At 36.4% G+C, this 26,376-nt stretch overlaps 1 protein-coding gene across 5 annotated transcripts in view; it reads left to right on the plus strand.

Moving 5' to 3' along the window:
• Chrm3 (cholinergic receptor muscarinic 3) overlaps window positions 1-26,376 on the plus strand; it is a 485,994-nt gene that overhangs the window by 322,905 nt on the left and 136,713 nt on the right. The gene's annotated exons all lie outside the window — the stretch shown is intronic.

Raw genomic sequence — 26,376 nt, forward strand, 5'->3', positions numbered from 1 at the left:
CATGGGAAAAGCAAAAGGACACTGAGGAACAAATGTGGGAGATTTATGGACTGGTGTGGAAGTAGCGCCTCTCAGGCCCACTAAGATTTTACTACAGGAAAAAAAGATTAGTCACAAAACTACTCACAATTGCAAGCTAGGCAGCCATATCGCAGCCTCTCTTCTGTTTCTGTAACAGAAAAGAAGGAAGTTTTTTGAACTATTAGTTTTATAAGAGAGATTATCAGAGCACACAGAGGTCTTAAGGAGATTATTTGAGTTTAAGGAATTGTTTGAGTTTATGAGCCAAGCCTGTCTACAGTTGATGGTTTTGTGGTCTTCCTTTTATTAAATGAAAGCATGGGAATAAACAGTTTACAAGATGGTTTCCAGTTCTCAGAATTATAAAATTAGATAATATCAACTTGTTGACAAAATACCGCCTTGGTTAAATATCTTCTCCAATTGAAAAAATTGCCTACAAAAATACAAGCCAAGTACTAGGTGGAATTGTTTTTGTTTTCCATCTTCAATGTCAGCAACGTTAAGTTAGATTACAACAATTGCCAAATTTATCCATTTAAACATTTTTAAGAGCACTACTTTATTTACATCAGTTTTCCTGATATAGAAAATCCTGAAATTTCCTAATATGGAAATGTGATTATTGATACCATCTTGAATTTTTTTTTTCTCTCTCTCTCTCTCTCTCTTTGCTTGAGCTATTGTGGAATACACATCAGAAATTAAAGAGAAAAGAATTGGGACCAAAGTTAAAGGTTAGCCTTTCCACATTTTGGTAAAAAGAATATGAAACTTTGAAATACTTGTTATTTTTTTATCCCTATTTATCTATAGGGACGTAAGTGCTTTTCTGAATTCTTCTTTTGTCCAGTACTGTATTTGTTTGAAAGAATTAATTTGATGAATAGCCTGAGGCAGAAAAAATAATACTACAAAAATATAAACTACTATGCATAGGATTAGAATAAATTATGTGTGCTATCAGCTTTCTTTTGCTGTGATAAAATACCTGAGAACATCAAATTCTGAGAAAGAAAAATTTATTTTGGCTCATAGTTTCAGAAATTTCAGTCTATGGTCACTTGGCCCTATTGCCTTTGGGCCTGTGATAAGGCAGTGCTTATGGTAAGGAGTATGTGGCAGAGGAAACTACTCACCTCATGGTGTCTAGGAAGCAAAGAGAGAGAGAAGGGCCTTGGGTCAGTCCTTCAAGAGCATGCCCTCAATGGCCTAACTTCCTCCAACTAGGCCCTACCTCCTAAAGGATCCAGAGCCTTCCAGTGACACCACAGGAAAATGACAAAGCGTTTAGCATATGGGCCTTTGGAGAAGGTTTAAGATCCAAACCATAACAATATGTTTTGTGAAATATACTAGAACAAGCATACAAGCTTCTCCCAAAGAGAAAAGCACCTGGCATGACTTCAGATCAAAAATATAGAAATATTATGACTTTCACAAGACAAGTGTTACATCTGTGTTGTTTGCTAGAATATATCCCCAAGATCTAAAGTGATGCCTTATAGATACAGACATAGATATAAGTAGATATATAGATATAGGTGTAGACATAAATAGTCCACATATTTTTGCTGAATATAGGAATAAATGCAAAACTATGAGCACAAGGGAGGTGTTGGCTGAATCCTAGATTATATAACCAAGCCATAGACTGGTCAGATGTCTAGAAAACAACTGTTGTTCCTAAAAAAACCAGTGGACATATCCCAGGAAAATTTTTTAAGATTGTTTTTGACAGAGTTTAAAAAAGTAGCTCAATACAAGTAGACAGATTCCCCTGCTGACCTTCTGATCTTTGTCAAGTGAAAGATCCTATTGCTGTTTGATTACAGGTGTCCTGAGTGGTAGGCAGAGGCTCTGCTCTGTTCATTTGCTTGCTTGGTTTTTTTAGTATTTACTTATACCAAGTGCTTAGCACTGTAATTAAAGTGACAAACAAGAGGGACACAGACTCTGCCTTAATAGAGCTTCTATCTGAGAGGCAAATGCAAACGTATCACTAGGCTTTAGACATGTGCAGACCATGCACCCAAGAGCTTCCAAGCAGCTCTTTCAGCTGTAATGGCTGGGTCAAAGGAAATGCCTCTGAATGATCATGGTTTTGAAGTGTATACCACCTAAACAAACAATTTCAAACCTGAACATCTTCTGCATGTTGCCTTGGTGACCATCTAGTGCTATTTGTATCTGTGCTAGCTCATTCTCACCTGCACATTTTTGTTGGGGGCGATAACAGTTTCCATAGACTTTTCATCAAAGCTTCTTCTACGGTGGTACTTCAGTGGCTGCGGGACCACCTTCCAGGGTGAACTTGGAAAGCTATCTGGGCATTTGCAGTTCTCACAATGACTGGAGACACTGAGCAGAGGTCAGAATTACTAGGTCTCCTATGGTACCTTGGACAACTCAGTAAGGCAGAGGATTGTTCCCTTGGGAAACTGTGGGAGAGATCAAGCCATTTCCCCCTTTTAGTATTCCGAAGGCACTTCTTTAGATACAAGCATATGGAAGGGCAACCTGAGTACAAACTAGACCAACGGACAAGGAGAACCACACCCGAATCAGTGAGGACTGCTGCCATTTTTGAGGGGAGTTGTGATCTTTGTGTTAACCCTACTCATGAGGATGAAAGTCCTTTAAGTCCGTCAGTTATAAACAAATCTGTAGGGCTAAGAAAAGACAGAAGGTAGGATGGAGGATATTCTTTCATAATTTATCTAACTGTGAAAACAATACCCCTTCTAATTTTCATGCTAGGGTCATTAATGAATTTTAAATGTATAGATCCAAGGCTGCTGTCCTGTCCTGTCTTAAGAGGAATTTGTGTTGGATTAAGGGACTTTTCTGTTCCATCAAAGCTTACATGAGCTTTCCTGTATTGTCAAGGTAGAATTCTTTTTAATTCTAATGAGATTTATCTTTTCTTTGTTTTCTTAATATTGAATCCAAACCATGCTGTTATCAATGCTTGTTTCACAAGTTAAAGTTTCCAGAGGATGCTGTCCTCCTATTTTTTAAAGGAAATCTGCCCCGAACCACAGGGGATGTTGTGACAGACATTTTGAAATGTTTTGTTTACCTTAAATGTCAAGCAGCCCCCAGCTGAATTTTATAAATCATTGTGCTTTATTTCAGTGACATAATAAAGCTTCACTTATCAGGAAATGAACTTATCTCTGAGCCTCCAATACCTAGGACATAGTTATCTCAAGCAACAAAGTTTCTGGCTTTTATGCCAAAAAATGAAGAACCCTAGGGCTCTCTTCAAAGTTAATCTTAATTTACATTCAATTCTAAGACATTTAGCTGTATGGTTTTCTAGCTCACAAAAGAGAAATGACAGTCAGAAACTTGTTTAGCACAGGCTGACCAGAGAGGCAGGAGTCTGCCAGGAGACCCCAATAAGAAAAAGAGACAGAAGAAAGGTACTAAACATGTATTTGAAAATGATGAAGAATCTCTGAACCATGACAGTCTGTGACTAGGAGATTGAGTTCAGAGAAAACAATCAGCTAGTAGTTCCTCAAGCACTGTTGGTTCCCAGATAAAGGAATCCTTTGGGGACCTTAATGACTGTGTTGTAGGAAGACAGGAAAGTTTGAAGCACATTTTTCAAGATCCCCCTAAATTCAGAATATTTTAAAACTGTGTTAAATATAAGACTACTAGTCATCTGGGACAAAACATCATTTATTTAGAATATCTTATCCCCTGATAAAGCCAGATAAATGAGGCAATTGTGTGTGAAATTCATTTCAGAAGTCTTCCATGAAAACTTGGAACTATTCAGAGCAGAAAACAATAAATTCTTTGTTTCCTCAGCCATTTGCAACTTGTGATATGTGTCTGATATGCAGACTTTCTGATATGCAGACTTTTGGATATTACATTTAGTTCACTAAATTTTCTTGTGTGCATGTGGATCCTTAATGACTCAGACTCATAATATGTGCATGGTCAGACTAGTTTCTGGATAAGACCAGGATTTCCCAGCACCCATTATAGTGGATGGAGGGAGCTTCTCCTATCTGCACTATTATAGAGGATGAGGACTGAGGAATGGTATGAAACGAGATGTTACCAAAATGGAAAAGATCTGTTACATAATAATTAAAGCTCATATAGAAGGTTTTGTTTCTTTGTTCATATCTTTGAGGTTTTTATAATTGCATTTATATTTATAGAGTGGGCTCCCACTTATCAATTTATTTCTGAGAGGGACTAAGTAATGTTGATAGCAGAAAACAAATAGCCCTAAAGTATTTGTCCATACTGAACCACCATTTTTCTAATAGCCAGTGAATACCAAGGAAGAAAAATATTGAAACAATGTCAGATGCTGAGGGTGCTCTGAAAGAATGAACTGGATGTTCTCAGTGCTAAACCTGGAGGGCAGGAAAAGCTTTTTTTTTTCTGTTTGAGGCTTTGAGTTATAGACACATTCACTTGCAGTTAAATTTTGACACTCAGTAGTCGGCAGCATAGGTAAACTGTTACCCTTCCTCAAGGCTGCCGCTTCTCATCTTATTCATTCCAAGTTTCTTATATAATATTTTTGCATAATAATTTTACATAATGTTTTGCATAATAACTTTACACAGATAAATTGTAGACTGTTTATATATGACTTATGAGGAGATTCTGAGATGTAGGTGATCATTTGAGATTTTAAGCATTAGACAAGTGACTTGTAATCATCACAGTTTTATAATTATATAGTCTATTTAATGGAATCTAGAATAGATCACATATCTTGCTGTAAGCTCATATTTATCATTTGACAAGAAAAGTGCAATTTTTCCCTTACATGACAAATGATGCCATGAATATTATTTGTAAAGGACTTTGAGAATTTCAGGGTATAATTGTGAAAGATTTTTAGTATTGTCACATTTTTAAATTTATCTACGTCATCCATTAAAAATCATTTTTCATTAATATTTACTCCAAACTTAATTAATTCAAGGAGTGAAATATTAAATATTTATCTTGTCTTACTCATAAATGTATAGTACATCTCCATTCAATATATGCAATCTATTTTAGAATAACTATAGGAAGTGAAGAATTCTTTGTTAAGAATGTTTAAAAGGTAGATGTGAAGTATTTTTAGGTGCTTGCCAGTAGCTATGTAAAGCAGAAATTCAATACAAGCAATCCATTTTAATCCTGTGCTTTCCTTACTTTAATGCTCAATAAACAGTTGGTAAATGAATATTGAATGTTAATACATTCTGTTTGCCCATCTCTTGAACTAGACAAAAGAAACAGGTACCTTAATAAAGTAGCAATGACTTAAGTACTTAATCCTAGTGGCATGAAGATGTTTAAATGCAGCTCAGTCTTCCCAAGTGACTATAGGTCCATCTACCACAAACACCATATGCGCAGTTAAGAAACCCAAATTACTTTGTAGAATTAAAGACTTTTCACTACTTCCCAAAAAAGTAGTGCTAGATCTTAGAAGTTTCTTGTATAAATAGCAACTATTGATAGCAGTTGTTAATATTTGCATCTTACACACTATCTGCACTCAGAACAGATGCCTGAGACTAGCAGTTCAGGCTCACTGGCCATTGTGCTTAAGAATTGCACATTACAATCGCTTCTCGGCCTTTTGGCTAAGATCGAGTGAAGAATTGCACATTACAGAGAAATCTTGTCTCTTACTGTCAGTAGAGTGTAACTTTAGGCTCTTTATATGTCACAGAAATACCCAAATATAAATATAAAAATTTAGCAGATTATAAATATGTTTTTAATAGAGCCAAATATCTTATTTAATTTAGGTCTACCACTGAGGGTTGGAGTAGAGAAAAATCTTGCCTTGACTGAATAAAATACTTTCAAAGGTTTACATAGCTCTTGAAATTTTAAATAAATGTCTTCAAATATTAATTAGAAAAGAGCCTTGCATGTCCAGTATTCTTAATACTTGTGTACTAAGAGATAGGTAGGAGATGTACTGTGTTCATCTCCGTGTTCTTCACAGCATCTTGCTCTGTACATGATCATCACAGATCTGAGCAGATGCACAAGCTTCATGAGGTGGTGAACGGTTGGCTACACACCCCCACCCCAACAAACAGGGGGTGATGATGATGATGATATTGTAGGAGAAGCAGCTCAGTTACATGAAAATTGTTGGCAATTACTTATTGGAATATGAAGGTATAAATAGTATATATGTAAATGATCCAAATTTATCCAGCATTTTGAGTTGTCTTCATGCTTCATAATTTTTGAGTTAACTGAAATTGTTAAATGTTTCAACATTCATTTTTTTTAATTGGCTTGTCTATTAAAGGCAGTCTTTTTTAAATTGGCTTGTCTATTAAAAGCAGTTTTTAAAGGAAAATATAGTTTGTTTTATACTTTCATGTGATTTTTTTTCTTGATTTTAAAATCTCTTAGGTTACAAAGCCTCTTGTGTTTTGGTGGACACTATTGCAGCTATTGATGAATTTTAGAAATGTACACTTTATTTCATAAATAGTATAGAGCTTGAACTTCCTAAAAATAAAATCAAGGCAGTGATGCCATTCCTAATTCTTCTGCATCTGGCTAGTTAGGACCTCCTGCCAAGAAACACAAAGCCTAAGACATCTTTTTCTAAAAAGTCAAGGAATCAGCCATACAGACTGTCTTATAGTTAGGTACTCAACAAACTCAAAAAGTATATTATTTTTGAACATGCTCTTTAGTATATTTTCTGTTTAATTTTACCTACGATATCATTTTATTTTAATTTATCAAAGTAGAAATGAGGAAAAATGTGACTGAACTGCTTTTAAAAAACAAAAAAAAGGAGCCACAACAAAAGTAAAAACAGGCTTTTGGTATGTCAAATAAATCTTGGCCACATAACTGCAAAAAAGACTGGGGAATTAAAGTGTGGTATTATCCAGCCTTCCTACTGTCCAAATGAAACATATCATTTTAGATACCTAAATTTATTCTTAAGTCCATGTATAAAAACAATTAATAAAAATAGTTATATAGTTACTTTACATTTATTTTTAAATAAACTGTTAAATTAAATCTGACACTGAAAACAGGTGTGGCCATGCTGTATTTTGCCCATTTTACACAGCTAGAAAGCAAAATAGCAAATAAGTATAGCCTGTGCTCGTTCTACTAAAATAAAATTTTAAGTGCCAAGTGAATGTAGGCGTAGGAATATTAGATTTTACAACACTGTGAGGCTTAGTTGAATCGTTTATGATCAACTTCTTAGATGTGACACACAAACTTAAATATCATATGGTAACTCTCATTTGATTGAGGCAAAGCACAAACAAAGAGAATAATAAAGGAGGGATAGAAGGGGACAAAGGATGGTTCTCTGGCAATAGGGAAGGGGTCTAAAGGGACAGGGGTGGGGGGTGAGGAGGAGGGGTAGGGGGATAAGTGGAATAAAGATATGCCATGTACAGGAACCTAATAACTTCAATATTCATTCACTAATAATATCAACCAGAATGAAAATCGAGATAGGGAATTGGAGGAGGAGGAAGGAGAGAGGGAAGGGGAAAGGGATTAAAAAGAGAAACAATCTGTGGTATGTACATGTACCCATCCCCCACGATGATTGTAAACTGTATGTATTGCATACATGTACTAGTAACTTTTTTAAAAGTTAAAGAAAACTTCTAAGATATGTTCTTTAATGTCTCTTGATACATTTATGTGAAATATTTTTATTCAAAATAATTATATAATTATCCTTCTGTCCAAAATTTGCTTTACTGCTCAGTTCTCCATTCTTTATCCAGTGCAAGGTTTCTAAAACATTGTGTGTCATATTATCCCCTATTAAAATTGTCACTAAAATCCTTACTTTGCCTGAACAGTCTCTTAATGGTGTGTGACATTCAAGAGCCTCAGAGATCTGCCACTAACCCTCCTTCACAGTGTCCAGCCCTGCCCTACCCTGCCCACCCCTGCATGCCTCTCTTCTTGTTTGTTGCCTGAACTCACTGTGCCTTTTCATACCTTACCCACCTTCTCCTACGCAGTGCCTTTTGCCGCAAAACCTCCTCTTCTCTTTTTGCAAGATAATTTTCTCTGGCTCTGAATTTTAAGTTGTTTTTTTTCTTTGAGTACTTTAAAGGTGTTAGTTTACTCATGTGGTCTGCAGCACCTATGACCATAAATCTGCTGTTACTCTTACCTTTACAACTCTGTATATATTCATGGTTTTTTTCTCAGGCTGCTGTTAAGGATTTATCTTGATCACTGGTTTTAAGCAGTTTGACTAGGATATTCTCTGGTGTCATTTGCATGTTTCTTGTGCCTGCATTTATCAAGCTTCTTGACTCCATGGGCTTTAGTTTTCATCAGACTTGGACATTTTTGTTTTCCTCTCTTCCCGACCCACTCCTTTCTCCTCCTTCTGAGTTTCCAATCACCCATTTATTAGTCTGTCTGATGTTGTCCTACTGCTCTTCTTACCCTACCCCAGTCTTTTTCTTTAATCGCTGATTTTGTTTAGGTAATTGATAGCTCTATATAGTCACTCATCTTTCTGCATTTACAAATGTGCTATTAATCGCAGGTAGTGTACTTTTCATTTCAGATATTTCATATTTCATCTCTATAAGTTTCATTTGGTTCTTTGTATTTCTTTTATGATTTTTTAATCATGTTTATGCTTTCCATTACTTTCTTAAACACAGCGTTGCCAGGGAGCTCTTATAATGTCCTCATCTACTAAGGATGCTATGTATATCATGATTGGTCCATTTATATTGATTTTCTCATTATGGATTGTGTGTTTCTGCTTGTATACATGTCTAAGGATTTTATTACTTGGTGCCAGGTATTTTAAATTGTTGGACACATCATTGGATACTGGAATTTTTATATTTTTTTAAAATGTTTTATCTTTGTTCTGGGATGCACTCAAGCTGAAAAGAGATCAGTCTTTTCCAGGATTATTTTTAAACTCTGTTCAGAGAGACCAAAAAGCTATTAATGTAAAACTGCTCTGGCCTTTCCATTGAGGCAATCACCTTCAGAGCAGTCAAACTACATTTCAGGCAATCTTTCCACTGACTGGAGCGCTCTGAAGGGTCTTACACCTACTTCCCCAGGCCCCATTCCTCACACATTTGCTCTGATCAGTTAAACATGACAACTTTCTGGACTCTCCATCCTTACAGCTTTCTGGCCTCTATCTCTCTGGTAATCTGCCCTTCCCACTCGAGCCACCCTGGCCTCCCAAAATTCTCGACTCAATCTGTGCAACTCAGGGAGAGCCTCAGAGCTCCCTTCCCTGCAGTGGATGTGGAAACTCCAGGCAATGAACTGGGGCAATCCTAGGCTTCACTTCAGTTGATCCATTCCTCTTAGATGTCACTGTCCTGCGTCACCAGTGTCAGAAAACCATTGTTTCATAATTGCATCCAGTTTTGTAGTGGAGGCAGAAGAGAGTAAATTCAGTTCTTCTTATTCTATTATGACCAAAAGCAGGAGCCTAATTTACCTGTCTCATCTCCTTTAATCCTAGTTCACTCTCTCATGCCTAGTGAAAGTTTGAGAACCTGCAAGAAAACCATCTATGGTTTTGCAGTTTTTTCCTTCCTCAACATTACAGGACATTGATGTTCCATGTTGTATTTTTCCACAGTATTTGCAAGGTGTCTCACTATATTGTAAACTTCTTGAAAGGAAGGTCCATGACACACTTTTTCCAAATCCTCCATGGCACAGAGAAAAAGGTGATGCATGGATAGCCCTTATGAAGGTCATTTGAATGAATAGATAAGTGTCTCAGAAGGTATTTAGAACATGTTCACATTAATTAATATGTGAGAATTGAGGCCTGTGTTTAAAATCTCAGGTAAATTAAACACATTTCCCTGTATTTGCTCTGCTTCCCCCCACCCCTTCAGTCTTCCTGACAAGAATGAGGGATTAAAATGTATGTTCGTTAAATGTGTAGATGATACTAAAATCCAAAGGGAGTCATAATCTCAAAATATAAGATTAGAACTAATTATAACCTCATCAAGTAAGAAGACTGATGGCAAAAAATGTAAGTAAAATTAAGGTAACTACAAGGTATTAAATTTTAGAGGAAACTAAGCCATATGTCACGATAGAAACAGTTGGAGCCAAGTAAGATTATAGGAGCCATAGTGAATCACAAGTTGAAAGTGAGTCAAAATGAAGTGTCCTGTTGTTATAAGATGCTTTGTAAGAGTAGCAAAAAAATTATTCTTTTGTAATCATAATTGTAGAATCCTTAGAAAATTCTGTGACATATTTGAGGTCCATTTTTATCTTAAGAGCATTAGAAAACAGGGTTTTAACAAGAAAGCTACTAAAATGCTGCAATTGGAGCCCATGAGGGAACCCCATTCCCTTTATCTTTTTGTTTTTCTATAAGAACAAAGTACACATACAGAAAATTAGCATGCTATAACAAAGAAAATATTCAAATCACAAAAAATAACCATTGCTTTAAAGTGAAACAAAAGCAATAGCCTTGGTAATTGGTAAATGAAAACCGTGAAAAATAGTTAACCTTCAGTAAGTTCTCTGTGTTTACTGCTAGCGTTGAAGGCATACAAAAGAAATCCTAACATTCAAATAGCTCTTTTTGATTTTTCAATGTATCATGAATATATAATAGTATTTAAACCGCACAGTCTATAAAATATTATTTCCATTTCTCAGATAATAAAACTAAGTAGTCCCAATGATATGAACCCTCTTTCAAGTCAGGTAGCTAGATAGCAACATAATCTAGACAAATTTTGAAGACTCTACAATACTACACAGAACAAATAGAATCCTGACTGCATAAATATATGTAGGAATACTTTGCTTTGAAATGGGAGACAGTAAATGTTACTGATTGTGGTCTACTCCCTAGAAAATACACTGCTTTGAACTCCCATGAATTCAACATTCAGGGAAAAAAATGACTTACTCATTATGTTCCAAGTTCTGAAACTCAGAGCATAAAAGACAAACAATCTAAGACCTTTGCCCTCAGCAAATCTTTATCTCATCTAATTCCCGGGATATACAGGGGGCCTCAACACTGTAAGTTGATGATGATGCTGGCCCCTTCCTCATTGTGCAAGGCTTAGTAATCTGTATTACTAATTAATTAGTGATTAATTTTGCATTAGTAATTTATGTTCCATCAACGCGTTTACTTTGTGTTGATTTGTGTAGCCCTTTAAGAATTGTAAGTTTATGGAGCCTCTTGCCTCAGATGTTGAAAATTTGGGAAAAGGAGCAAAATTGGTGCTAGTTGGAAGAACTGTCCTTAACATGAGGAAATGTCTTCTATTAGAACAGAAAGAAGAGAGCAATGTGTGCATAAAGCTGTGAGGTAGATGGGTGTTGAAGGGGTTCCCATCTGAATTGTTCTGCTTCCCCTTCATTCTGGGGGCAGATCAGCTGCTCTGAACATGCATACTGGGCATGAGACTTGCCTGTGGGCCAAGATGGTGAAAAGGAACAGAGACTTGAAAGAATCTAAAGGAGTTTTACATAGCTACTGTGAAACCCCTTTTCTAAATCTCTGTCTCCTTTCTGAGTCTGCATACAGATGCTTGTTGCCATTTTTCATGACAGAAAAGTGTTGTGTTGGCATATAAGTCTCCAACTACAGAAAAGTGAGTTGAGAAATTAGGCAACTTTAACACACCATAATTTTGACAAAAACAGGCTGTTCTCCAGCCACTACTCAACAGATTTATCTCTTGGCTTGACCAATTTTGAGTAGGTAAGGATATCTTCCACTGTGGGAAGGTTTGGTCCAATGCAATGGAAGTGGCCTTTTGTGTGAGAACAAGTGTGATCATGTGAAGGAATCTAGTCATACAGCTGAGTGGCTCCCACTGAGGTGAAATAACATGACAGTATGCTCTTCTGCATACTCTACAAGTCAAAATATTCCAGAAAAGGAAAGTCCTGGACTCATCTGGAATGACAGGATTAACAACAGTCTGAAAATAAAAGGGACCTGGAAGGTGGTCATCATATTCCCTCATTTAGAGATGAGGAAACTGTTCCAGTCAGAGCCAGTTGTTCTAGATGCTGTTGCAGTAGGATACTGCACTTGGGCTACCTTATCTTCTTGTGACAAATATGGACCTGGTGTTGGAAAGCTGCCACACTTGTGCTCAGGTCTGTCCCTACTGAACGAGCCCGGAAATGACCTCTGCCCTTCCAGCTACTTCCCACTGCCTGGTATCAATGCCAGGATTCCTTTGCTCTTGGCCCCTTTGCCTCGCCTACTGCTTGGGCTGCATCACTATGGCAATATGTGCTGTTCAGGGTCAGATCCAGTTAATGTCTCATTATTTTCTAGTTATGGCATTTGTAAGGCTAATTGTTTATAGCAACAGAAAGGGAACCTGTGAAGACTTTATTTTGAAGTCTTTGACATTTGTCAGAAATAAACCAAACACATTTTAGGACAAAGGATCAGTAGTTGAAGTTTCTGATGCTGGTGAACCCTACTTCTTTGCTTACACACATTTTTAAAATGGATTTGTAGAGAAAGAGCCATCTTCTTACTTTCATCTGTTTTATTCAATGTCAGAATGTCAGGACATGTGAGAAAGGCCCTCAAGCAGTCCGAATATTCCACATGCATTTTTATGGCCAGACTGGAAGAAAAATCAAACTGACAACAAGATAAGCTTAATAAAATGAGTATTTTCTTAACAAAAAGAATACGTAGAAAATGGAGAGATAAGAAGAAATGATCACCAGTTGTAGGATTATCATAAATGGACCTGATGCCGTGTGGGGAGAATAAAATAGGGGGAAACTGAGAGAAAAAAACAGTCGTTGCATCACAATGCACTGTGCCATGAAGACTTGGAATCCGAGGTGGATAACAAGGGTCCTTTAAGGAAAATAAATAGACTACAAAGAATGTGAATAAAGAAGTTTAAAATGGTATCCTTTCCACCTGTAGGATGTGGTAACATCTTAATGTTGCTTTTGTTTTCACTTGACATTTATTCAACCTGCATAGGGTGCTATAGAGACTTCATAAAGTATCTAGTCCTTCCTGTCAGAAGGTGCTTCCTTTGCAAGATTGGGTGTAGAGAATCCAGACAGAAGGACATCCGTGTTCCAGAATCTAGCCGTGCTCACTCTCCTGGCCAAGTGCATGAGGAAGTGGATTCTACCTGAGGCAGGCAGGCAGCCAGCCAGTTGGACAGGCTGCTCTAAGAACATGCAGGCTCGTGTACTGCGACCCAAAACCTTCCAGAAGATTCAATTTTGAGGTCATAAGAGGTTTGGCAATGGAACAGAACTCAAAACAACAGCAACAACAACAAAGCCCAGAGTTCTTCTCCTGGCTTTGTTGTGAAACACAGTATATCCTACAGCAAGTACCTTAATCGTCTGAGGCCTCTGAAATGCCCTAAAGATACACTACATGTCATCTCTACTAGTAGGGAAAGAGAAGTAACTATGAAAGGACCATCTGAGTATGTGAAGAAAATACATATATGTAAGATACATGTATGTAATATTTAAATACATCATTCTTGGAATTTTTATTTATTTAGAATCCTAAGGAAAAAATAAAACACACTGTGGCCATTTCAAGTATTTATGATAAAAAGTACAAATGGAATTCACAGAGTATATATTAAATAATGTTCCAGGCATGGTGGCACACGCCTGTAATCCCACCACTCTGAGGCAGGAGAATTGTTGCGAGTTCGACGCCAGGCCAGCCTGAACTAAGAGTAAGACTCAGTCTCAAAAAAAAAAAAAAAAATGTAATAAACAGAAAATATAGACAGAAAGTATATTTGCTTACTAATCTTATTTTTTTCTCATTTAGTTTCACTTCTTCTCCAAATGAGTTCCAGTCTTTCTGGAAATAACTCTGTTCTATGCAACATGAAAATGAGGCTGTTGTGAGGGGTTTTTTAAATGAATATTGTTTGTACATACCCAACATAAATTGAATTGCTAATTACAGTTTAAGGTATTAATTTAATGGCATAAAATGTATGGTCCTCAGGACTCTAAACTTGCAGTCATGAAACTTCCATTCCAATTCTGCATCCTCTATTTCTGCTCCAGAGAAAAGGGAGGGAAGCAATCCAAAGAGAAATATTCAGTCTTGCATAAAACATTTTCCTATTCCTCTAGAAGTAAGTTGCAGTTTGGTTTTTAAAAAGGTAGCTCCTTGGAAAAGAAAATAAAAGGGGATTTTGAGGCAATGAAATTTGATTACAGATGAATTTTACAGTCTATAATAAGTAAAATAAATGTAGAACATGAATAATAATCATATTATTAATGGCAATAGTTTATTTAGTGTTTATTATAAAGCAGGAATTTAGGTATAATATTTTCTTATTTAATCTTCACAAGGGCCATGATCGTGCAAGATACATATTTTCTTGTGAAAGATTACAAAATGTACAGGTCAAATTATAATAAATCAGTCAGCCTACTTGATTCTAAAGCTAAAGTTATTTCTACTACACCAGCATCCTCAGGTGTTCTCACACACTGATTTTCATGTGAACCACCTAGATATCTCCTTAAGAAGTAGGCTCTAGGGGCTGGGGATTTAGCGCAGTGGTTCTACCACCTGCCTCACAAGCGCAAGGTCCTGAGTTCGATCCCCAGTACCAAAAAAAAAAAGAAGAAGAAGAAGTAGGTTCTGGTTCAGCAAGACATTCCTGGGGCTTAACATCCTGCTTTCTAATGAGCTCCTAGCACTGGACCAATGGTGCTGATCCATGGGCTGCACCTTAAATAGCAATATTGTAATGAAAAATAATCCTACAGTGTGTCCATAGACAGGATTAAAACAAAAACAAAGGGCTCCTATTCAACATCATAGAAAAGATTAGGCTGTCCAGGGCTAACCTGACCTCTTCATTTCAGGTCCTCTCAGTGCCTTTTATTTGCTAATATGTATTGTGACTTCTCAAACAGAAAATAGAACATGCCCCATTTTTCAAATCAACTTGACAGTATAAAACTTTTCTCCTAAACCATATCTTTGGTCTCATGTTCACTTTGGAAGCATAGCACTGTGTCAGGCTGACTGTTTAAAGGTAGGACTTTTTGGAGGAAAACACTGAAATAAAGACAAGGCAGTAGTCTGAGCAGAGTAAAGCTTTCTAGTTGTTCTTGGGCCTGATGTATATCAGGCAGATTCTGGAGTTGGGAAAGGATGGGGTGAATACCTGCTAGGGAGGTGAATAAAACAGGATTTGTACCTTCAAAGAAAGCTCAACCTACTTAAAAATAAACAAGAAAAAAACCTAATTGGAGGGCAAAATCGAATACAATTTAATGCAAGTCAGAAAACAGGATAGAAGAAAAAGAGATAAGGGGTGGTAATTCTGAACATTTGTTAGCAATTAGGAAGATTTTTGTCTTCTTTTGACACTTCCTTTATTGAAATCCTCGGGCACAGTGGTGATTGCATGTGGAATGTTGAGGGCTAAGAACACTTTCCATATTTAACCTTTCCCCAAATTCTAAGCTGTTCCTTGTCTTGTTGTAAGGTCAGGCTAGACTGCCAGTAAGGTTTCATCTTTAGAATATGCCCTGCATGATTTTGCACATCTCTTTTGGGTTTCTTCTTTAGTTCAAGTGCTGTATGCAGTAGGTGGCAGACATTATGATCCTTCTACTCTGCCCTAAAATAAGGAGAAGGGCAGGCGACCAGTGAGTAGTGTAGACTGCTGTTTTGCCTCCCATGCCTGCCAGCACCCTCCACAGGCCTACGGGGGCTTTGATCTGCCTGTCCTCCCTTCTCCTGGATTTGATCTGAAAGGTCTCAAACAAAAGCATTGATGTTATTGTTATGTCAAACCCGGCCCCAGGATTATCTCAGAACTTTAACATCAAAGTCACTGGTTCTCATAAACTGAGAGAGGCCCAAGATCTTCTTTGCTTTAAAATGTGAATTTGAGTAATACAATTTCAGACCTATTCAGCATGTAGAGCAGTTGCATAAGCATTGTGGTCCAAAGAGGGTTATGACATTTTTCTATCAACTCTGTTGCCATAGTTCTGCTCCTTCTAAATCACTCAGCAAATGCATCATTTTTTTCTCCACAGGGCTCCAAATCCTTTGGCTGCAACTCACCTATTTCTTTCAGTGAAGATCTTTCAGGATTTCAGTGCTAGACTCAGATATTTTTGTTTTTGTTTCTTCCAAATTCTTTCTGTTACTGTGGTATGTTCCTCTTAAAAGTTTAAATACAAAAAAAAGTAATGGTATTACTTTTTAGATTTTAGAGCACTCTGGTTTCATATTCATGAAAGCTTTATACTAATACAGGTTGAACGCCCCGCTGTGGAACATTCCACAATGCTTGGAAATACAGCTTATCTATGGCATTTTTAAATTTATTAGCTTTCATTTCCATGGATTGTTACTCTCAAAATTCAGCGGACATGAGTTGGGGGGACTCTGAGATTGGTTATTCAGGCTAGACAGCATCCATGTTTACAGATTCATGTGACTTGGTGCCCCTTTGCTAATCTCAGCTTAATGCATAGTGCTTGTGACATGGCTAATTTATTTCTTCATGAAAAATGCTCATTAAGTCAGAATCATAATTTTAGTGAAATATGAAAATTGGTTTAACATGTGGTTGAAGATGAACACAGGAAATCTTCCCAAGGAAATGTGATGCAGAAGAAGCCTAGGACCCTGGGTAATCATGGTTTTAAAGATTCGAGGACCTGGGGCCAGGGATTTAGCTCAGTGGCTCCACTGCCTGCCTCGTAAGTGCAAGGTCCCGAGTTCAATCCCCGGCACCAAAAAAAAAAAAAAGATCCAAGGACCTTTGCCTTAGGGATGTAGACCACAGGAGTGATAAAGGAAAGGACACTAAGGACAGCAGCTGCTGGTCTGAGCAGGGAAGGCTCTTGATGCCCCAGAAAGTGGAGGGAGAATAGGATGTTGACAGCACACAGGGGACTGCTAAAGTCAATTATTAGCATCAGGGATACAAAGAATCACAAACCTCCATTCACAATCATGCCGGTTTATCACAGAATGAAACCATTCACAGAGCTTACTATAATTTGTCATGAAAGTGGCATGCAGGTAAAATATCCTTCCTTGGTATCACAGGTCAGGTAGTGTTTTCTTTTTGATGGATATGTTAGCCAGCCTTTGACACTCCACAGCATTCTGACCACTCCTCTTGACCTTGACTTCATTCAAAGTGCCAATCTCCCAGATACCTCTTTAATTCTAATGCCTCTTCCCAGTCTCACTTTGGGGCTCTTCCTCTGGGTTATGTGAATAGCTTCCTGATTGATCTGTGTGCCCTGAGACTCCTGGCTCCATATCCTTCTCCACCTTGGTACCAGGGTTGTCTCCATAAAAGAAAACAATAAGAAAAGAGAAAGAAAATCTGCCTTCTAGCAAACTCTCCTACAGAAATAAGTGCTTAGAAGCATAAAGATGTATCAAAATTTTCCTTGCAGCTTTGTCACAAAAACCTCTGAGTGATCAAAATGTTTATCAGCAAAGTAATGATGGCATTCATTCTAGTGTGTACATATTACAAACCAGGGATTGGCAAACTTTTTCTGCAGGTTTTCAGACCACATGGCCTATATCATAATTATTCCTCCCTGTTCATGTATCAAGAAGGCAGCCAGAGACAATACATAGACAAATGGGTTTGGCTATGTTTCCTTTAAACTTTTTTTTTTTTTTTACAAAAAGTACAGTTGTCAGATTTGGCCCACAGGCCCTGTTTTTTATTACTGTGCAGATGATAAGAATAAATGGGGTAAACCTGTATGGGGCACCAGGGAATGATACTCATACTATATTCTTAGGTCAAATAGTATACTGCAAAAAAATATCCTATCTTCTTTATTCTTTCTTTCTTTGTGATTCTATCTTTGTTGAAAAGGTAGGTACATAGACAAAAGAAAATAGAGACAGAAATAAGAGAGAAAGACAGTGTGCATAAAAAAGAAAATCCCAGAAGTGTACACACCAAATATTAGTAGAAACTTCCCCTAAGACAGGGGAGGTATGAAGGCAAAGAAATTTTCTTTTGACATGTACAGTATGTATTTCTTTATTATATAAATTTTTATGTGACTATGTGTTCTATTTATATTGTAGAAAAACATTAAAGTAATGAATATCTGCCCAAATCTGATTCCACACTCAAGATCTATTTTTCTGCACTGTCTACAGGCTAAATTTTAGTGGTTTCTCACAGCATCTAAGGAAGTTCGTAGGCTTTCTGGTCTCATCTGCTGGCATCCTTCCTACCCTGAAAATTCTTCCACCCTGCTTTTCTATGATCCCTCTCTTTACAAATACCCTTGTTTGTCTGGATGACTTCTGCCTGCCTTTTCTCCCAATAAGCCCTTACTCATATTCCATGGCAATGGCCCAGTGTCCTGTCTTCTCTCACATTATGCCCTAAAAGAACTTGATTTCATCATTTTATTTTAATGCATGCAGGTCAGTGGTCCCCGATTTATCAACATTCCACCCATGGCTTCTACACTTGATGATGGTACAAAACTGAAATGCATTCAGCAGAGGCCTTTGAATTTTGAATTTTGCTCTTTTCCTGGGCGAATGATATGCTGTAGATGCCAGGCAGGCACGGTGAGCAACAGCTCCCAGTCAGCCATGTCACCAAAAGGGAAAAAAAATCAATTATCCACAATGTACTGTGTTGCTAAGCTACAGTGTTCAATAGCTTAGGCCTACTAAATGTATTTTGAATTAAAGATATTTTTTCATTGGGCCAGGGATTTAGCTTAGTGGGTCTGGCACCTGCCGTGCAAGCATAAGGTCCCGAGTTCAATCCCTGGTACCAAAAAAAAAGATATTTTTCATTTATGTTGGATTTATTTTGACATAATTCCATCACAAGTCCATATAAATATGCCTGTATTTGTTTCAATTTTTCATCTACAGAATTGCCTGGATTTCTTTAGGTAAAGATGTTGCCTTATCCATTCTGAAGCCAAAACTCAGCATAAATCCTAGTACAGTATAATCTCATGAAATTTTCTAGTTAAAGATGATTCTTAGTGATATGATAAAAAAATACTTTTACACTGAAGTTTACACTGTTCAGGAAAGTAAACAACATAGACTTGTTGAGCAAAAATTTTTAAACATCCCATCTAGAAAGGGTTATTGTCTACTCTGATATTGCTTAAGCATTATCAGATTGAAGGTTGATCAGATCTGAGATAATAGAAAATTCACAATTTGAAGTTACATGGGAAGATTCTACTTTTACTATGACCTACTGTTTATGGAATATGAGAACCTGAGAAAATTACTTAATTTTCTGGGGATCTTGCTTGCATATCTCATGGGATTATTGAGAGGACTAAATCAAGGTATCCTGACCTGGAGCCAGGCAGATGTGTGCCACATGTCAGCATCCCAACGTTACTAGGACCCTCTCATATCAGTATGGGTGGAGGAACTGAACTTGTTTGATTCTTCTGTCTCCTTGAGTTTCCGTCTTTGAATCCACTGTGGTCACTACTCTTTGTATAGTTGTGGCTGGGTCAGTTAGACATAAATCAGACTCTTTTTATGTGTTTAAATTTTCAGAGCAGAAGTACCTAGGCAGTGTGCTTATTTAGGGAGTCAGGAGGTACTTACAGCATATACCAGTTCCTATGTTGCTTAGTCAAGAAAGCCAATCAGTCTTTTAAAGTCCAGAAAAGAAAGATTTGTACAATCAGGATGTAGAGAAATAAAATTCAATTTAGAAACCAGTGAAAAATGAAATTTCTCTTGAGGCTGAAGTCTTTGGATGACATGGTTTTCATAAAATACATTTTTTTGTTTATCAACCATGACAGAAATTTCATTAAAAAAAATAATAAGTCTACAGGACTGCATCATGATTCAGAGTAATATTAACCATCCTTTCTTTTCATCAGCTTTTTCCAATATCTGGGGTTGTATAAGGTTATGGAAAGATTTAGAGGAAGTCCTTCAGTTTAGAAAAAAGAATTATCTGATCCCTACATTGTCAAATATTTCTATTAAGAAAAAGATCAGGAAGTTTTCCCTTCCCAGAGGAAAAGAACACTGTTTATCAGCTTCAGACATCCTCTGACTGGTACTCTGAGATGAAGAAAAGAAAGGATTTGGAGAAGAGGAAATATCTTTCTTAAATCCTAGGGTGTGATTGGAAACCCCTAATGCTTTTGGAGAGATAGTCAAGCTTTTTGGAGAAAAAGAAAAATATAGAAGGCTACCATGCATTCTTTATATCTACTTTTATTCTTTGTATCTACAGTATTTTTTAACATTCTACTGAATTAAAACTTCATACTCAGTATAATTTGGTACCATAGATTCTTTATATCTATTCAGTTTTTTGAAACATTCTACTGAATTAAAACTTTACAATCAGTGCTACTGTTATTCTTCTGTTATCTGACAGCTTCTCTATCTGATCTAATGGCATGTTGTGAAAAAAGAAAGAAACATTGTTCTTCTTTAGGTAAGTTTTTTAAAAAAAATTCAGAATAGTTCTGAGAACTGCTGAAATGTGAAACAATAATTTTAACCTTGGAATCCACATTAATAATCTGGTAATACTTTTGTACTTATTGCTGAGTAAGTTTGAAGCTTGAAAGTTTTCCCACTTCAAGAATATTTGAACCACAGCCTTCCATAAATAAGCCTTACTCTCTCAAAAGTACTTATTTGGGAAACTCCAGGTTCTCTTTTTATATTGAATACATTCAGCTAAGACATGCAAGATTCTCTATGAAAATATTCAAGATTCTACCCAGATGAGAGGGATTTATTTCAGTTTTCAAAACTTACATAAAACTGTCTGGTGTGAAAATGTTTTAAAACATATATTATTACTTGTAATATAAATATAGACATGTTCTGGGATCTTCTTAAACAGAAAGTACAATTCAGCTTGAACTTGTACTTTCAGAACTTCTAAAATCTCATTGCTCAAAGATGGTTGCTGTTTTCCCCAGCTGAGTATATGATGACTGTGTCCTTAACAAGTTTGACCAAGATGCCATTTTAAGCTACCTGGTGGAAACACACACACACACACACACACACACACACACACGAGGTATGATGAGAAAGAAATTGTAGAATAGCATCAAATTAAGAGACAAACCAAAGTGTGGCATATCATAACTGCCATCATGTAACTGGGGCAATAGAGAGAGGAAGCAGGTTATGCCCAAGGACAGGATACGAGGAGAAGCCTTTGGCTTAGGGCTGCTACTAGGAATGTGTGAAAGGGCAAAAAGGAAAATGTTCCATTCAGTACAAGTGAGATCATGAACAGAGACATTTCTAGAAAAGACTGATTTGAGTGTATTGGAATATTATGGCATCTTGATAAGAGGCTTTTAACTGTTAGAGATATTTTTAGACCTGAAGTCTTGCATATTATATAAGAGATATCTGGTGGGGTTTGTGCATTTGTGTTTGTGTTTGTTTATTTATCTCTGTTCATTTTCTTTATACTATTTTTTTCTGTTGAAAAGGGACTCAAATGACAATATGGTCTCTGGGACATCTCTTGTATTACCGCCATAGAAGCAAAAAATGGTGGCTAAAAGTGCAGACTTCCCTAGGTTCGAATTTGGACTCTACCAGTTACTAACATTGTACCTCAGTCATTTTATCCATAAAATGGAGATAAATGTCTTGGAGCTGTTACAAGATGTTATAAGTTAATGATTGAAAAGTTCTTAAAACAATATTTAGCACTAAGAATCCTTACATAATTGTATCTTAAATACATGTGTACAATATACTGGTAGTACCAATTGTTAAAGAGGATAATAACATAAAGGACTGTTCAGTATATTCTTATTCTCCCAGGGTGGCTGCTAAGAACGTAATGCCATGCTCTGTATCTCCCTTATTCCCAGAGTAGACAGTGAGCCTTTCATAAATCTGTCGGAGAGAAGGGAAGGAATGGAAAGAACTCTGTCCCTGAGGAGGAATATGCTAATGAGAACCATGCCAAGGAAATGACCATACAGTACTGACCATACAGTATAATATAATACTGACCAGACTGACCATACTATATAATATAATAAGCATAACTCTCATTCATCAGCTATCATTCTCACCACCAAAGTATTCTGTCTGCTCTATCTACTTAATACACTGTGCCAGTCTACAAAAGGTTACACTCTAGAAAGAGCTGTTGAACATATGGTTGCAAATAATAAGAAAATAAAAGACCTCCCTAGGTATAACCAATAACCCACTGAAAAAAAATCAAGCCAAAGCACCATCATCATCTGTGACAGAACACACTAGTGGGGTAGAACAGTGCTATAGGTTATGCCATCCTTCATTCCATCGGATGAGGATTCTCAAGGTACTGTGATTGCAAATATATGAGTTGTTTAATATGTCAATGAGCTAGATAATTAGCTCAATATCTATTTAAAAAAAGAAAACTAATATTATTCCATAAACATTTGTTCTAGAAAACATGTTATTTAGAGTGGGATAGTAATAATTGAATTGCAATGAAAACTTCAAGAAAATAAAACATTAAATCTGTCACATTTAAGTAAATAAACATTAAGCCCCACATTTGGGCAAGGCACAAAGTTAAGGTTTAAGGAAATTAGGGAGTTGGGTGGTGAATAAAGGGGACTAAAACAAAGCCTTCTGCTGTTCTTTCTCTAAACATATTCTTTGCCAGTCTGTGGCCTAATTGCTGTTATGTTATTCAGATGGAAGACAAGTTCAAAAAAAAAAAAAAAAGAAATGTAAAAGAAATGAATATTCATGAAGAGACCTACTTCATTCTAGGTTCTGGGCAAAATATTAGCCATAAATTTGTATCATTCAAAATGGTTGGAAGATTGTATTTCTTGACATCTATATAATATTCCTTTAGCCAGTTTCTTTTCTTTAGGGAAATCTAAGAAACATGGTCATGGAGTATTGACCTTTGACCATCTACTCCAGTATTAGTGGGCTTGATCATAGCATATCAAATAAGGCTACTCCCTAAACTGAAAACTTGAACTATTCGACTTCAAATTGTGCAAACCATCTTTTAGAATTCTTTATAGATTTTCCTTCACCAGTTCTTGAGGTAATGAGTGCCTAGTTACTCTGTACTGATGCAATAGTACCGTTATTTGTCCTGAATAATAGTTTTGAAATTCCAAGGATTCACACATATAACCCTTTTCACTTAATCCACATTTGAAATCCACCTGGCTAACAGTCCATTGTTTAGGCTGCCTATGCCTTCTTTATTTCATAGGTTTCCATCAGCTCCCTCCTGACATTCATCTCAGCAGACAAGAATGTATACAAACTGGACAGAACCTCTCAACTTGCATCATTTCTGCTGCCTTCTACAGCCCTTCTTGAGCAGCAGTACAGGATTCTTGCAGAGCAGCGAAAAGGAGTGTGCGTCCTTTACTGTGATGTGGACGCCTGGTTCACATACAGTGTTTTCCTGATAGCAGTTCAGGGATTTGGATTTGATTCAGAAATGACTTGGATATCACCCACACGCAATCCTTTAATTCTTCTCTCCAGAGCCCCATTTACAGGGGATGCCAGGTCTTACTCATTTTGACCTTTTTTGTCCAACTTTCCTTCTCTGATTATAAATACTTTCAATGACCATATAAAGTCCTATCCTTAAAAGACACTCACACTTTCAGGAAGGTGATGTCTCTGAATGCAGTTCCGTTTCCATTTTTATTCCTTCAAAAAGGATAATTTAATCATATTTTCTTGTCACTTATCAGAAGGATTAGTAGACTGTTTTCTATATATTTATACTGATTCCTTAGCAATGAATATTGACTTACAAATTTTTGTCTATTTCATTGTTTGTTTTTTCACAGACTTTATATTTTAGAGCAGTCTCAAGTTCACAGAAAAACTGTCAAGAAGGTAGAGAGATCTGCCATGTGTCCAATACCTCCACACAGGCGCAGTCTCCCCCATTCTCAACACCCCCAGAGCGGGACATTTGTTACAATGATACTTCTACACTAACACGTCATTAGCCAAAATTTACAAAGTACATTAAGGTTCACTCTTCATGTTGTGCGTTCTTATGTGGGTATTGGACATGTGCCCACCACTGTCGTCTCAAACAGCATATTTCTACTCCCCTAAAAAACTATGCTCTGCCTTTGCTTCCCTCTCTCCCTACTAATCCTCCACTGATCTTTTTACGGCCTCTATAGTTTTGTCTTTTCCAAAATGGCATATAATTGACAGATGTACAGTATGTTGCCTTTTAAGATTGGTTTCTTTTACTTAGTTGCCCCTTGCCTTTTCATGGTTTGATAACTTGTTTCTTATTAGCTCCGAATAATACTACATTGTCTAGATATGCCAGGGTTTGTTTAGCCATTCATCCTTTTAAGGACCTCTTGGTAGCTCTCATGTCTTGGCAATTATGAATAAAGCTTCTATAAACTTCCATGTATAAGGTTTTATGTGGACATAACTTCCCAGCTCCTTTGGGCAAATATCAAGTAGTGTGATTGCCAGATTGTATGGTAAGAATATGTTTAGTTTTGTAAGAAATTGTCAGTTTTCCAAAGCAGCATTAGCATTTTGCATTCTTACCAACAATGAGAGTTCTTCTTGTCCCATATCCTCACCAGCATTTGTTATTCTCAATGTTTTGAATTTTGTCACTTTAATAGGCATGTAGTAGTATCATGTGGTTTTAATTTGCTATTCAATAATGACATCTGATGTTTAGCTCTTCAGCAGATGTGCTTATTTGCCATCCATATATTATCATAGTGTGGAATCAGTTTTTGTCTTTTTCTCATTTTGATGGTTTTATTTGTTGAGTCTTTAAGAGTTCTTTGTGCATTTTGGATAATGTTCCTTTATCATATATGTATTTTGCACATATTTTCTCCTTTTCTTTGGCTTTTTTTTTTGCATTCTCCTGACAGTATTTCTCACAAAGCAGAATTTTTTTTATTTTTAACGAAACACAGCTTATTATTTCTATTATGCATGGTTACTTTATTGTCAATGTTAATGTTGTATCTAAAAAGTCATTACTGGGCTGGGAGTGTCACTCAGTGGTCCCATCTCCAGCACTGGAAAAAAAATAGTCATCACAAAACCTAAGGTCAAATAGATTTTTTTCCTTCATTTTCTTCTAAGGATTTAAATTACTTTCTTGGATTTTAACTTGGATTGCACTGAATCTATAGGTCACATTGGGAACTGACATCTTGAAATATGGAGTCTTTCTATCAATGAACTTGTAACATCTCTCCATTTATTTAGTTTTCTTGTTTGTTTTTTGGTACTAGGGATCGAACTCGGGTCCTTGCACTTGCGAGGCAGGTGGCAGAACCACTGAGCTAAATCCCCGGCCCGAGTTTTTTGACATCTTTCATCAGATATTTCTAGTGGATCTTGTACATATTTTGCTAGATTTATACCTAAGTATTTCATTTTGGGAATACTAATGTAAATGCTATTGTGCTTCTTATTTCAAATTTTATTTGTTCATTGCTGATCTAGGAAAGCAATTGACTTTTGTATATTAAAACTTGTATCCTGCAATCTTCATATAATCACTTATTAGTTCCAGTAGATTTGTTTTTTTGCTGTTGTTCTCTTTGTTTTGGTTTTAATTGATTTCTTGCTTTGGTTTGGTTTGGCTAATCAGTCTTGCTCTACAGTCTCATCTATCTAAAATTAATATGAGTGCTCCTGCTTCTTGTAACTCACGTTAACATGGTATTTTCTGTTTGTTGTCCTATTTATTTTTTCCTACTTCTGTTTTCTGCTCTTTTCTGAGGTTTTAGTTATTTAAGTGACTAATTGATTCTCTCTTTTCTTAAAATAACAGTTATAATTCTGTTCCTATTTTTAGTAGTTGCTTTAGAGTTTTCAATAAATTTGAAACTAATCCAAATCCACTTTCAAACAAAGCTATAACACTCTACCACTTAGCAACTTATGTGAATACCTAATGACACCAAAGCATTGCAAATTCCTTCTTCCTGTCCTTTGTATCATTGCTATCATTCATTCACTTATACATTACTTTTAATCATCAACATTGTTGATACTATTATTTTGAACAAAATGTTATCTGGTAATTATTTAAGAATAAAACTAAACATTTGTATTATACATCAATTTATTCCTTCTCTAATGTTCTTCTCTTCATTCCCTATGATATCTGTTTTTGTTTTTTATTTATTTATATTTTTAGTGACTGAACTTTTTAGTAGTAAGGTTAATGGAAATAATTTGAGCATTTCTTATTCTTTCTCCTCCCCTGATAAATTTAAAGGAATAAGGAAACTAAGTGATTTCTAATGTCTCTTCCAGCTCTA

The sequence above is a fragment of the Heterocephalus glaber genome, unplaced genomic scaffold, assembly GCF_053883595.1.
Source record: "Heterocephalus glaber isolate CG9 unplaced genomic scaffold, H.glaber_assembly_v1.0 deba00001472, whole genome shotgun sequence".
NCBI classification, from domain to species: domain Eukaryota; kingdom Metazoa; phylum Chordata; class Mammalia; order Rodentia; family Bathyergidae; genus Heterocephalus; species Heterocephalus glaber.